Here is a 14,159-nt window from a genome sequence, read left to right as displayed (position 1 = left end):
GTCCTTGACTCTCATACTCAAGATATCTAATTATTTTTGTGCTTCAAAGATAGTCACGCTTTTCAGCCTCTCCGACCTCTGGTGTGAAGTAAAGGTGTTCCTAACACCTCCTACCTCATTGCCAACCAATTAATTTTACAACACTTTAATTCTGTTGCACATTCCTTTTGTTCCCTTCCTATTTATTTTTGTCTCCTCTCCTTTCACCCCTCTCTTTATTACTTCCTGAGGTGTTTTTTTTTCTCCCCACAACCTTTTTGAGTTCTGTTTCTAGGTTTCTCTTGCCAGGGCAGTATGGGGTAGTTATTCAGCTGTTTTTTAGAAGAGCAAGTACATCTATTTGTCTCCATGTTTCTGTGTTTGTCTACAGGAGACAAACAGAAGAGAAAAACCAATTAAAAAGTGAAGTGTCTTTTCTGAGAGAGAAACTTGGGGCTCATGATAGGCAATATACCTGTGTTATAATGAGCTGTGGCTAGGATACAGGCCAGAAAGGTGTGGAGCATGAAGTGCACAATGATAACTTGCATACACAGATTTCACTAAATAGCTGCCCAGAAATCTCTCTGGAGCAAGCTTTGTTCTTAGTTTTTCAGTGTTTTCACATCTTGTCTTAACTGGTAATAAGTCTTTCTCACAGTATTTCTTCACTCCTGGCTTTGGTTTTGAGTGAGGTGCATGAAAAAAAAGTCATCAACACTGTTGGCTCTTTGCAGTACTGATGTTTGAGCCTAAGAACGGGGAGAAGTGTGCTGAAAGCAGCTCTCCTCCCTCCTTGAAGCTAGTTTGCTCTCATTTCCACATAGCTGCTCCCAAACATTAACACCATCCTCTGTCTTCTGCAAATGGAGTGCTCCGAGCCAAAGGAGGATGGATTGCTGGTGTGGATATGAATGTATTAATTCTCTCAGAAAGTTAGGCACACTGCTAACTCTGCCAAGTGTGGGAAATAGAAGCTACCCATGAGGCTGGAGTAATGCATGCCCATGTTGTCAGAGAGTAACCCAGGAGACCTGCTGTCTGAACTGGCTGGTGCTGAGGACTTGGTGCTCAGGCTGAGGTGTTTGACTCAGTTGTGGTCTGGCCCTGGCACACAGGGTGCTGGTGGGACCTGAGGTTTCTTAGCTGTGCTGCTGGGATGCTTTTTTTGTCTCACTGCTTGCACTTGTGCTGAGGCTGCTTCAGATCTTGCTTCAGTGTGCTCCTGGTGCGCACTAAAACAGCACTGTAGTCAAGCACTGAGTATTCCCATTTTGTTCTCGCCTTTTTCTCTGAGCTCAAACTTCATCATGTGTTATGACAGACTAACTGTGGTCTCAACCTTTTACTATAATAACCAGAACTGCTGATCACTTTTTTCTCATCAATCCCAGCAAAACAGCAATAACATGATACTGGGCACCCAGGGCTGAATGTTCAACTGTGCTTGTGAGTGCTGACTGCTGGTGAGGTGTGGTATGAGCTACAGCAGGAATACCTACAGAGAATAGTGGTGCAGCCTACGTTTTGCAGCAGACTGATGCTATAAATGCTCCACAACATAGAGAATGGTTTGGGTTGGAAGTAGACTTAACGATCATCTATAGGTGGGGATACCTCCCACTAGATCGGGCTGCTCAGGGTCTCATTCACCACCTCCAGGGATGGAGTAGCTACTGCTTCTCTGGGCAACCTGTTCCAGTGCCTCACCACACTCACAGTGAAGAGTTCCTCCTTTATCCGATATAAACCTGCCCCCTTTCAGTTTGAAGCCGTTCCTCGGGTCCTGTCACTACGTTCTCCGATTAGGGGTCCCTCTCCATCTCCCCTCAGGTCCCTTTGGGTGCCGGGAGCCGTCAGTCGGTGCTGACGACGGCCGCGCAGCCGCCCCTCGGCCCGACGGTGCAGCCCCCGCGGTGCGGGCCCCAGGGCGGCGGCGGGGCGCAGCGGCTCCGCGCCGGCTGCCCGCGGGGGGGCGGCGGCCGCTCTCGGCGGCGGAGCGCGGGGCTGAGCGAGCACTAGTGGGAGCTGGAGAGGGCAAGAGGAGGGGAACAACGAAAAAAGTCCCCGACCCAAGTGGAGCGGCCGCGGTGCAGCGGCTGAGCCGGCGCCGACGAGCGGTAAGGACGACGCGAAAGGGGTGGCTGTTCCGCAGCACCGGGGCTGCTCGGTTGCAGGCGGGAGCTGCTCGGGCCGCTTTGCGCTGCAGGCCGGCGGTTCAGGAAGCCTCTAAGGTTCCTCGAACGTTAATCTGTGTGGTTTTGTAACTTGAGGTTGGTGGAGAACGGGGCCAATCTCTGGGTAAGGACGCGGCTGTGCGGGCTGGTGGCTAGGGGCAGCTGCGGGGTTTCGTCACGTGCGGTGAAGCGGCGTGAGAGCCGGCGTGCCCTTCGTGTCGGATCACTCGGTAACTTCGGGCTCGCTTTGAGGCCGTCCGGTGGATGCAGATAAAAGCAAACCTAGCCGATAAGGAGCCTGTGGAGGGGGGGGGGGGGGGACGGACAAACCCCGAGGTCTGTCCCACGTCTTGGCAGCGCGACGCCGGGGTGAGGGTAGGAGTGTAGGAATAACGCTTCGGAACGAGCTGAGCGTGCAGCCACTCATCTGCAGCTCGCTTCATCCGGGAGCGGGTGTCTTTGCAGCCCGTATCGATCTTCTCTTTCCACGGACCCCTCGAGTGGCCCCTGACCCCGGTTAAACTTTCTGCGTTCACACCGTGGCAAGGATGTTTGTGCTTTAACTCCGCGCTGTGAGAGAACTCACACCTCTGTCTGGTACCGGTGATGAAGGATTGTTCCTTTTTTCTTCTTGTGCCACTCACGTTTGTATACGTGCACCGTTTTTCCTCTCCTCCTTTTCATCCTGGAAAGCTCCCTCTTGCTTCGTTTAAAGCTAATCTGATTGGAAACTGATATCGCCACGTGTTTGTTTGTTTGGTTTTGAGAGTGGACCATTTAGAACGCTTGTGTTTGGAGTCAGGACACTGAGAGGTGGGATTGCCCATAGAGGTGTCTCACCTCTGTCAGGAGCTGTGCAGACTCCTGCTCCCTCCTCCTGGCAGGGGCTGTGTGTACAGGGGTGGATTCCATTCAAAGTTACTTTACAAGCAACAGAAAATTCAAAGCAGCACATTTTAACATCAGAGTGACACGATGAATTCATAATACACTGTAAATTCTCTGGTTAATATGCTGAAACTTTGTTATGAAACAGTTCTGCAGTTGTTTCAAAACAAAGAATCTACCACAATAAACACCATGGAAGGGCCATGAGTGCCTACCCACAGCCTGCTGCCCAGCCCAGCTTCAGCAAACTACTCTTGATTTACACTTGTGCATCTTTAGACTTTTTGGGATAGTTGTATCTGTATCTCCTATTGTCTGTGTGTATCCCTGAGCTGATACTGTGTGGGTCAGTGTACCAAATGCTGCAGCTTCACTGATTTTTAAGGATTCAAGCAAGTGTGTTTGAATTGTTGTGCTTGTGCCATTGAAGTGATGCATGCACAGGATGCTTTGCCTTTCTCTTTGCAGCACCAAGGCCTCGGGTCTTAAAAATCCTCTTAAAGGGATTTGGTTGGTAATAATGTAAACTGACAGATTTGCAAAGACTGTTCCCAGAATCTCATCTTTCCTGCCTGTTTCTGTCATTCTTCCCTGTATATCGTTTCTTAGAAAACAAGAGGTTCAATATGTAAGACATAATATCTGTTGCCAGGTACAAGGAAAGAGTGGGACAGAGCCTGGTGCTCAGTGGGAAATGATGTTACTACTCCCAAGAAATAAGAATAATAATTATATATATATATTTTAATGCATGCTTATGAGCTGCTCTGTTTCTCTTAACTATTGACTAAAAAGCACTTACCTAGTGAGTAAATCCTGTGGGGAATGGGCTGCTTTGTGCTGCCTTACCTGCACAGTACCAGAGGCAATGAGCTGCAAGTGAGGGCTGCCTGTCTCACAGACACCATGTAGGCCATAACCTTTGGATAGAATGTAGAATAAACCAGAAAAGTCACCCCTAAAACTTGTGACAGGTATGTTCTCTTTTTTTATAGGGTAGTTGCAAGGGTAGAATAATGTCAACACACATAATTATTCTACTGAAGAAATTGGTTAGGTTTTATGGAGACATCAATATTCAGATCATTCTTGCCAAAATGACATGGATCACCATATTGTAAATAGTGTAAATATTTAGCAGAACTAAATGAATTAGTGGTACTTAGTACAGCAAATTATAAAATATATTTTAAGACTGATTTGGATCTTGTGTTTGTTTGTTTTTAGTATATGAACTCCTATTTTTATGCTCGCTTGAACAAACTGGGTGTTGCTGCTGATAGGCCAAAGCAGGAGAAAAATGATTAGAAAACATTATTGAACTGAGTTTTACACATGCCAAATGGGTCCCTTCATTAATTGCTGCAGCAGTGGGTATTTCAGACTGAGCTTGCTTTTGATAAGTGTGATAAGTACTTCACTCTTTCTACTCTGTGTCTGGTAGAAGGACTATGTGATAAGGTTTCCAGAAAGTCAACAAATTGTAACATTCTGATGATATCTGTAAATTAAATTGTGCTTTTTATCAGCAATCTTGTTCTTCTGAGTGCATGAAAGAAGGAAAGATTTTTCTATTACAGCTTCTGCAAGGGTTGGACTTTTTGTAATAAGGAAGTGATTTTTAGGTAACTATAATACTCCATAATGTTTGATTACATTATACTGTGTTTGTCGTGCGTTATGTTACTGAGTTTACTTTTCTCTGCTTACAATGTCAGCTTCTCATCAAGCTGTAAAGAAATTCCTGTGTGCTCAGTTATTCATTATGGTCAGTTCGAGCTAGGTTGTGTGTGCACAACCGACAGCATGCACACAGAGGTGTGTGGCTGTGTCTCTTCTATTCAGGCAATGTATTTTAATTCCTCCCACCCACAGAATGCATTGTAGGGTTTTGATAGAGGACAAGACTAAGGAAGTCTGTGTTCTTATGCATTGCATCTCCAGACTGATTCTCTGATAGGAGAGCAGTAAGTTTCTGCTCCAGTTTCTCTCCTCATGGGTGCTGTGCTTTCAGTCCAGCTGCCTGCTTTTCTGTCTCTTGTCAGAGTGAATATCTCTGAGAGCTCGATACCTTTGTCAGATTTGGTTATAATTGGCCAATAACCTCACTTCTAACTAACTTCTAAGTGAGGGTCTGACAGGCATGTTTATCCACAGATAAGCAAGTCTAAACATTTCCTTGGGAAAGCAGGCAGAGAGTTATTTTCTATTTTAGCCATGTGTAGAGCAAGCCCTCACCTAGCAGGATGGGTGTCTTCATGAGAACCCAAATGACTATTTAGACCCCTGTATTCATAGTCACCTGTTGCTGCTTACAGAACTGCAGATCTGAGTCCACAGTTTGAGGAGTTGGGTGCAAACCACTGAATACAATGAGTGGAAAAGCCTGGAGTAGTAGTGTGGGTGCAGGGAAGAATGTCCCTGAAGATAGGTTCTCTTTTTAAAGCTTCCAGAAAGTTGTATTTCAAGCAGTACGTGAACTGTAGTATGTGGTGACTTGAATATACAATGATCTTTAGAAGATTTTTTTCCACAGAAATTGATTTTATTACATGTTGAAAATTAATCCAGTGTTAGTGCTAAAATATATTGCTAGGAACCTCTACATTTTATATTATTAAGCCAAAGGCTGTAGTTTCTCATACCAGCATGAATAAAGGCACATACTTAAAGTGCACGTTCTTTAGAATTACCTCATTTTGTAACACAGATGTAACTGTTCCCACCTGAAAGAAAAGTAAAATTTGGTTGGGATTCAGAAAGATTTCACATGTAAAGCCTAAAATCCAGACTGGGTTGTGTATAAGATTAGCCACTTAAAAGGAAAGTTTCTAAAAGGTTAAGTTATCCAAGACTTATTCCCTGAAGCTACAAACATATTTGCTCATGCATAACTTCACTGAGGAATCCTTAAGTGAACAAAATTATGTACTTGCATGTTTGTAGAATTGAGACCTTAATTAGCTCGAGGTTAATTTCCCTTCTTCCCAATTAAAAACAGAGGTCAATTAAGGATCAGGTGAGATTTTACCTTCATGACTATCTTCCTTATCAGAAATAGGTGTTCTGATACAGATTTCAATATAATCTCTGACCTTTTTTCCAACTTACTTTCTTTTATTCGTACCAGTTTGGAACAAGGAAGTAGTTGCATTTAAAATAGACTGTAAAGGTGAACTGTTGAAGCACACATTTCTTTTTCTTGGGGGGGGGAAGAGAGGGAAGGGAGAATACTGTGGGAAAAATAATAGATTTATTCACATTGGACTGATTGGACTGATAATGTGTATTTGAGCAGGGATTTGCTAGGTTTCTTATCTGTCTTAAATATGTGAATACAGCTTGATTTGTAAATTGAGTCAAATGTAATTTGTATCTTCATGTGTCTGCAAATTCCTCTTTTTCCCCATCAGAAGTGATGATGAATACAAGCATTCATGTATGTATGTGGACTGTAGTGCAGAGGGTACAGGGATACCTGCAGCCTGAATCTTCTCTAGTCAGATTTGATGCAGCTCCTGATGATTGTAGGCCCTGCATGTATGTGAGAAGATTTGGACAGGGCAAACAAATTCTTGCTGCTGTGCCAGCTGTATTGCAAAGTTAGAACAGTGTAATGGAGATAAAGCTAATTAGCTATTTGCATTTGCTACTGAAGTTGGAGAAATGTTTTTTATCCTATCAGGGAATTTTTCTTCAGGCATAACTATCTGGTAGAGTTTGTTAAAATGAATATAGTAAGACTTCTGTAGCCTGCAGAAATACAATTAATTTCATACAAGGATCACAAACTTGCTTTATTAATAGGCAAGTCTTGCAGGGTCTTGTTCTCTTGGAGAATTGAAGTGGAGAAACCCTTCAAACTGAGCTGGGTCCTGGTGTTTCAAAGACATGGCACTTGCACTTCCATACAGCTCTGCATCTCAGTTTGCCAGGTGAGACTCAGGCACAAATACCCCTTAAGGTGTTCAGAGATCCTGAGTCAAGAAAGAGGTTGACTCCAAGCTACTGCTGTTGATGGACAGAGTGAAACTTCTGCCGCTTAGAGGACTGTGTCAGTACAGGTTAGGGGATGACCTGCTGGAGATGAGCTCTGCAGAGAAGGATCTGGGGGTCCTGGTGGACAACAGGTTGGCCATGTGCCAGCAGTGTGCTCCGATGGTCAAGGCCACTGGTGCCTTAACACTTGGGGTGCCTGGTGTTAATGCCTGGGGTGCATTAACAAGAACACGGCCAGCTGGTCAAGAGAGATGATCTTCCCCCTTTACTCTGCCCTGGTGAGTCTACGTCTGGAATACTGTGTCCAGTTTTGGGCTCCCCAGTTCAAAAAAGACAGGGTCTCCTAGAAGGAGACCAGCAGAGGGCCACAAAGATGATTAAGGGTTTGGAGTATCTCTCCTGTGAGGATAGGCTGGGTCTGTTCAGTGCGAGGAAAAAGACTGAGGGGAGATCTAATTAATGTTTGTAAATATCTAAAGGGAAGTGTGAGGGAAATGGATGAGGCCAGGCTCTTCTTGGTGATGTGTGATGTTGATAGGGTGAGGAGTAATGGCCTAAAACTTGTATGTGGAAAGTTCTGTACTAACATGCTGAAGAACTTTAGGGAAAGGATGACGGAGCACTGGAAGATGTTGCCCAGAGGGGTTGTGGAGTCTCCTTTTATGGAGATATTCGAGACCCATCTGGACACCTACCTGTGTGATCTATTGTAGAGTGCCTGCTTTGGCAGGGGGGTTGTACTTGATGACCTCTTGAAGTCGCTTTCAACCCTGCAGTTCTGTGATTCTGTGACTGCTTTATGCTTTCATCTTTAAAAAAACAGTGTTGATAATGTATTTTTCCTTTTTTTCATAAGTATTCCTTAGCAGCTATTCAGAGCTGCTACATCTAACATCTTGCAAATATTATGAATGTGAAGTTTTGAATCTGCATTGTATTTAGGGTTTCAAATATGAATATCATTTCTGTCTGGGAGATTATAAGAAATGCATTGTCTTAGGATTGCCGGTATGTTTTTTGTGTTCAAACTGCTGTCTGCGCCTCAGTCTGTGGTTTTCAGAGGACACCCATCATTGTCACATGAAGTGAGCTTCTTGTGGCAGGAAACATTTCTCACACAATATTAAACTCCTTTTCCAAGTTTACTTTGGCACATATGTAATTGCATTACTGAAGCTACAAAGCAAAAACAGTTTCCTCTAGAAATTTGGGATTAATTGGAATTGGATGGTAAATCCTGTGGATATATTAAGGGTTAAATCTTTTTAAATAGGACATGTAAGCTATGCCTTCCAGCAGTACACGAGCAGCAGTGGCATCACATAGATGCATGCTGATATTTTATGGAAGGAACAGGATATTTTTTTCCTGAGAGCTGCTGCGGCAGCAGGCATATCCATATTTCTGCACTTACAGAGAAGAGTGATATTTTTGTATTGCAACAGGTTAGGCTTCTCTATTTCCCTCTACAGATAAGTCAGGAGATTACACAGTGTTGTTTGTCTGTTTAGTCTAATAGGGATGCTGCTGAGTGAGGACTGGCAGAAATCACTAGTTACTTCAATTAAAATGAAAGAACATAAAAATAACCTTTAACTTTTTTGCTCTGAAATACATTGACAAGGTGTCATCAAGTTTTTCTGTAACTGTATCATGGAATTTTTCAGGACTATTTCATTTTGAGTGAAGCTTGCTTTCTTGGCAAGAGCTGGCATGTGATCTGTATTACACTTGAGCTATGGTTTGAGCTAGTGTAATTTTCTTATGGCTTGCATTTTCTTTTTAAGGCTCTGTGGAAGTCATTGGTTATTTGAGAATCAGGGCTTTCTTTTGAAAAACAAAAGCAAAGTGACAAGAATAAGAGTTTCTAGTTTCCATGGTTGTAAACTTCAGTCTTATTTTTGAGGCTTGGATCTTTGATCGTTTGACTCACATGTGTAATGCCATTAGATCTACATCATTTGTGCATAAATATTTTGTTAGCTTTCTGCAAAAAAGTAGATTTTATATTTCATGCAGAACTGAATTTTTTTATTCACCTTGCCGTTGTAGGCAGTGTGACTTGGAAGGACATGAAGAAATGAGAGCCAGTCAAAAGGGTTTAATCTGTTTTTATACAGCTCTCAAATATTGCACATATATTTGAAATCATTACTTTCAATGGCATTTCCATCCTTAGTAGCATTTCAGCTGTTTCTAGAAACTATTATTGGCATTTCTTTTATCTTGCTGTAAATTTAATAAAAATTCAAACTGAATTACTTTTGTACATGGATATATTCTTATATATTCTTATGGGTGTAGCGATTGATACTAAATCTTTTCAAAACTTTGTGGGCCCTTTGCATGCAAATAGTTGTCTTACCTGTATTGAAAAACCCTTTAAAATAAGTTTTTAAATACTAGTCATACTGAAATACTGGCCTTGGCTTAAAGTAAGAAGTGAACTGCAAATAGTCCAGTTGACTAAACGCCATGCTCTGACGGTAGTTTATGATTTAGGGCGGAGGTAAACTTTTAGAAGTGGTTTCCTATAAAATTAAGAACCTAAATGAGCAATCATTTTGGGAACTGTTGGAGCATTTGAGGAGCTGCTATCTATGACTAGCTTTTTCTTTTTGTTTCTTTTTTTTTCCCTTAATCCTTTTTTTTTTTTTTTTTTTTTTTTTTTTTTTTTTTTTTTGCTGAGTTTCTATCATACCTAGTTGTGATATGACATAAACATAACTACATGTTCTGTCCTCAAGCTATCCTCAAGCAGAGTGAAGGAACTGGTTGAAGTCTGAGTTGGCCCAATTGGTTAAGGAAGAAATGAACTGTTGAAAATGGTAAGCTTTCTCAAACTCCACTCTTCTCTGTGACTCCAGAATAAGCAACACTCTCAAACAGTACTTCGTATATGTTCAAGAGTGAAAGTGCTTGAACATTTTCTGTGCAACTAATTTCCTACACAGTGTGTGTGTACTACATACATACATATATATATACATGCTATTAATTGAAAATAATGGAAGGAAGACCCAGGAGATAGAGAAGTCTAAGCACTGTGATATCAACAGGAGTCCTGCAAAATCATTGCATTTGGTCTTATGAATAGACTAACTGAAATTGGTGGTGTAACAGAGTTTAATGTGTGATGGGTAGATACCACTGGTACATTTTTCTCGGATCCTGCTGGATTGAAGTGTAGCATTGTTGTTTCAGTAGAATGAAACAAATCCTGCATGTTGTGTGAAGGCTCAGCCATGATTCTGTGGAGCACTAGCAAAGGAAAGTGCTGCCAGCCCAAGTTGGAAGAGAGAAAGCAAATGGAAGAGTTTGCAGAGGGAAGTCAGGATTGCTACTGCTTTGTTTTTCCAGGTTGGCTAAGGACAGGACATTGTAACAGGTGTTGGTCCAGTTACACCTTTTCTTTAGGTGCAAAAAATGCAAGCGAGTTAAACTGTAACTAGTACGTTTCCTCTTTGTGGAGATAAAAATCATTGCAGAACAGTTGCTAGCAGCTTGAAACTACATCTTAAAGTCCTTGAACTCTTTAAGACATATCTTAAAGATATATATATATTTAAGATATATATCTTAAATAAGGGAGATGTGGGGGTGGAAGGAATGATACATGATTTTCAAAAGCTGTGGGAAATTTTCAGCACAGGACAACAATTTCTAAATGACATCTTTCTCTGAAGTATATGAGATGAGGGGTATGACCACAGGCTGCAATCTTGATAATACCTGTATGTGAAAGAGGGCAAGTAGGGTGACTTTCATCCCACTGTGAGGCATTGCCAAGCACATCACACAGATCTATGTGATAATCTTTGCTGAAGGAGGAAGCCTTATGATTGTGATGGTGATACCACGTATTTTGGGGTGGCATGGGGAAATGCAGTCATGGGCTGTGGCACAAGGGATATGCGAAGTCATTAATCTCAGGGATTTGTTGCATTTTTTTTCCTACAGCCTTTTGGCCCACACACGACTTTTGGCCACAGATGCTGCCTTTTCCAGCAGATGGCTTGTTACATAACATGATGTAGGAGGCTTTTTCAGCCTGCTAGTGTAGTAAACTCTTCTGCACATATTCTTAAATTCCCTGAGCTTGTTTCAAAGGAACTGCATACGTGTCTGTAAACCTAGGATATCTTTGCCCCCTCTGTCCTCAGTTACAGCAGAATTGTACCTCTGGAAGAAGCCATGGCTAAACAAGGAAGACAGTTAATGCAGATTTTACCTCCTCTCTCTCTAAAGCAGGAAGGCAGGTTAGTTATAGAAACAGAAGAGCTGCTAAATGTTTAACTACAAAACAGATCAGTATCTGCCTTTACATTTTGTTAATCCATAATGTCCACAATTTAGTTTGAAATAAGATAAATAACTAGTTTTGCAATTAAAAACTGGCACTAATGACCTTTAAAGACAGTTCCTCCTCTAATTATCTGACTTCTGTAATGCCATTAACCTGTCAGCTGTGGTGCATTTCAAGTCAAAGGTTTCTGTTACTATAACTATGTACTAGGGGATGTGAGCATATTTTATGTTTTGCTAAGAGCAATATAAGTACAGTATGATCTGGACTGTTGTGTGTACTTTTAAGTTAGCTGTCTGCATTTAAATCCATTCGTTTATTTATATGATGTTTCCTCCATAAGACTCAGATAGAGAAAATGTTGAAAGGAAATACTTTTTGAGACACTTGTATATCTGGGTTAAATATTTCACTGTGATGAAATGTTGTTTGTTATGTTAGTGCTCCCAAAATCACTGAATCGTAGGGGTTGGAAGGGACCTCCAGAGATCATTGAGTCCAATTCCCTGCCAAAGCAGGTTCCCTACACCACGTCGCACAGATAGGCGTCCAGGCGGGTCTTGAATATCTCCAGAGAAGGAGACTCCACAACCCCCCTGGGCAGCCTGTTCCAGTGCTCCGTCACCCTCACTGTAAAGAAGTTCTTGCATACATTCATACAGAACTTCCAGTGCTCCAGTTTCTGGCTGTTTCCCCTTGTCCTGTCTCATCACACTGCTGCAGAGTCTGGCCTCACCACTTTGCCCCCCCCCCCAACTTAGATATTTATAGACCTGGATCAGGTCCCCTCTCAGTCTTCTTTTCTCAAGGCTAAACAGACCCAGTTCACTTAGCTTTTCTTCACAGGGAAGATGCTCCAGGCCCTTCACCATCTTTGTGGCCTTCTGCAGGACTCTTTCCAAGAGATCCCTGTCTTTTTTGTACTGGGGAGCTCAGAACTGGACACAGTACTCCAGTTCTGGTGTAATGCTATAGCATTAGCTGTTGAAACAAACAAATGAAACAACCACACAAGTAAACTAGACCAAAATAAATAGAAGTATTGAAAAGTACCTTTTGAAAGTGTAATTAAAATATCTTTTAAAATGTGTTGCAAATTATAACTTCTTAATTCATTAATGAAAATAAATTCTGTATCATGAATGGAATAAAGAATTGATGAAGGTTCTGTTAATTTGGTGCACCGTTACTTCCATTTAAGTGGCTACCTTCCCTTCTTCCTGCACTCTTTCAGTTCTCTTTCAGCCACTGACCACTTTTGTCCACTGGATTTCTTTCTTTTTTTTTTTTTTTTTTCTATTGGCATGGAAGATCCAACAGTGAAATTCTCTTGAGATCATTATTTAAGGCTGGGGAGGGGAGAAATGTTTGCAAAAATGTGTTCATTTTCTTCACAACAGGTATAGAGAAGTCCTGTTTATGACCTGTGGCATAGAGAACCATCATGTGTGCTTTGTTTCTATAGTTTTCTTTTCCTGATCTAGATTTTGAGACATTACAATTTGGAAAATAATGCTTGGGCTGGATCCTCAATTGTATTTCCAAGTTCTTTTAATGAAGTTTCCAGTAAACATGGATTCTATGACTTGCTGTATTTTGCAATGCTACTATAGTGAAGTACGCCCATGTAAACCTCCTTCATTCTTTGAGCAGCACCATTCCATGAGTCCAGTTAACAGATATACTGAAGATGGTTTTCTTGGGTCCTATGCCTTGCCATATCTTTAACGCTGCAGTGTTTGTTTTCTATAGGGACCCATCTGATACTGTAATTGTCCTGTAAGTACTGAAATAATAGTGAAAATGCAAACCATGTTGGGATCTGCTTTGAGAGCATCTTAAATTCCTATCTTCCTTGAGTACTGAAGCACTGATCTTTATTTATTTTTTTTTCTTTCCCCCAAATTGTTCCTTTTCCTTCACGGTTGAGAAGATGTAAAATTTCTTATAAACAACTGGACATTACATTTATTTGAGGAAGAACTGTTCTTGAAATAGTACCTCTTAAAACCATTTCCAATAGGTGATTGCCAAGATCAGGGGCCAGCTGATGGGACAGTGAGGTCTTGCCTTCAGGGAGGAAGGAATTTATTTTTCTCTCCTCTACACTGAATGTTATGGTATTTAGGTCTATGGAGTATTCATCCCAGTCTTTTAAGTTAATTTAATGTGGGCTGTATGGTTTGGCACTCAACGGAGGAGAAGCCTAGAAGATGTGGTAAATGACAAAGGTGGGGATTATTGTAAGGCTCATGTTAGGAAAGCAGGATATGAAATGAAGTGTGTGCACATAGTTTGCTTGAAAAATATCTCAAGGTTTTTCCCAAACAGCTTATCTTACCTTTCTGATGCATCTTTGTAAATGTGGACACGTCTTTTTGTCTTGTCAGAATTTGGAGTCCATATAGGTATGCTTGTGAAGTGTGATTGTGGATCAACATGGACTTGAAGGTGAGGGGCATGGTGTGAGACTGAACAATTGAGTCTGTGTTCACGCTGATAATAAGCAGAATAAGCATTTGGCTCTGTTTATTCAGATTTAAGGTCTAGTCCTCAGAACTGACCCTGCAGAGATCAGTGTCAAGGTTGCCCTTCTAATTTCAGCCAGATAAGTAGGCGCTTGATGCAGTGGAACTGTAGACACTACACACATGATTTACAAGGAAAGAATGACAACAGATGATATGAAAGGTCTGAAACTGAAGCAACAGCTGACTTTGTTCAGTTCGAAATGACCCTGCCAAAATAGGCAAATGATATCACAAGCTGGAAGGTCATTCCTTTAGCCAACTTTTAAAATATGTTAATAT

At 41.7% G+C, this 14,159-nt stretch overlaps 1 protein-coding gene across 2 annotated transcripts in view; it reads left to right on the top strand.

Annotated features, from left to right (window-relative positions):
* Positions 1-1,946: 1,946 nt before the first annotated feature.
* BMPR1B (bone morphogenetic protein receptor type 1B) overlaps positions 1,947-14,159 on the top strand; it is a 233,994-nt gene continuing 221,781 nt past the window's right edge. The window contains exon 1 of one of the 2 annotated variants that reach the window (XM_072334635.1): positions 1,947-2,099. The gene's annotated coding sequence lies outside the window, so the exon portion shown is untranslated. The remainder of the gene's footprint in view (positions 2,100-14,159) is intronic. The other variant, XM_072334639.1, reaches the window with a different exon arrangement.

Source organism: Excalfactoria chinensis, chromosome 4 (genome assembly GCF_039878825.1).
Source record: "Excalfactoria chinensis isolate bCotChi1 chromosome 4, bCotChi1.hap2, whole genome shotgun sequence".
Lineage (NCBI taxonomy): Eukaryota > Metazoa > Chordata > Aves > Galliformes > Phasianidae > Excalfactoria > Excalfactoria chinensis.
Note: the sequence above shows the minus strand (reverse complement) of the source record. Positions and strands in the feature narration are given on the sequence as shown.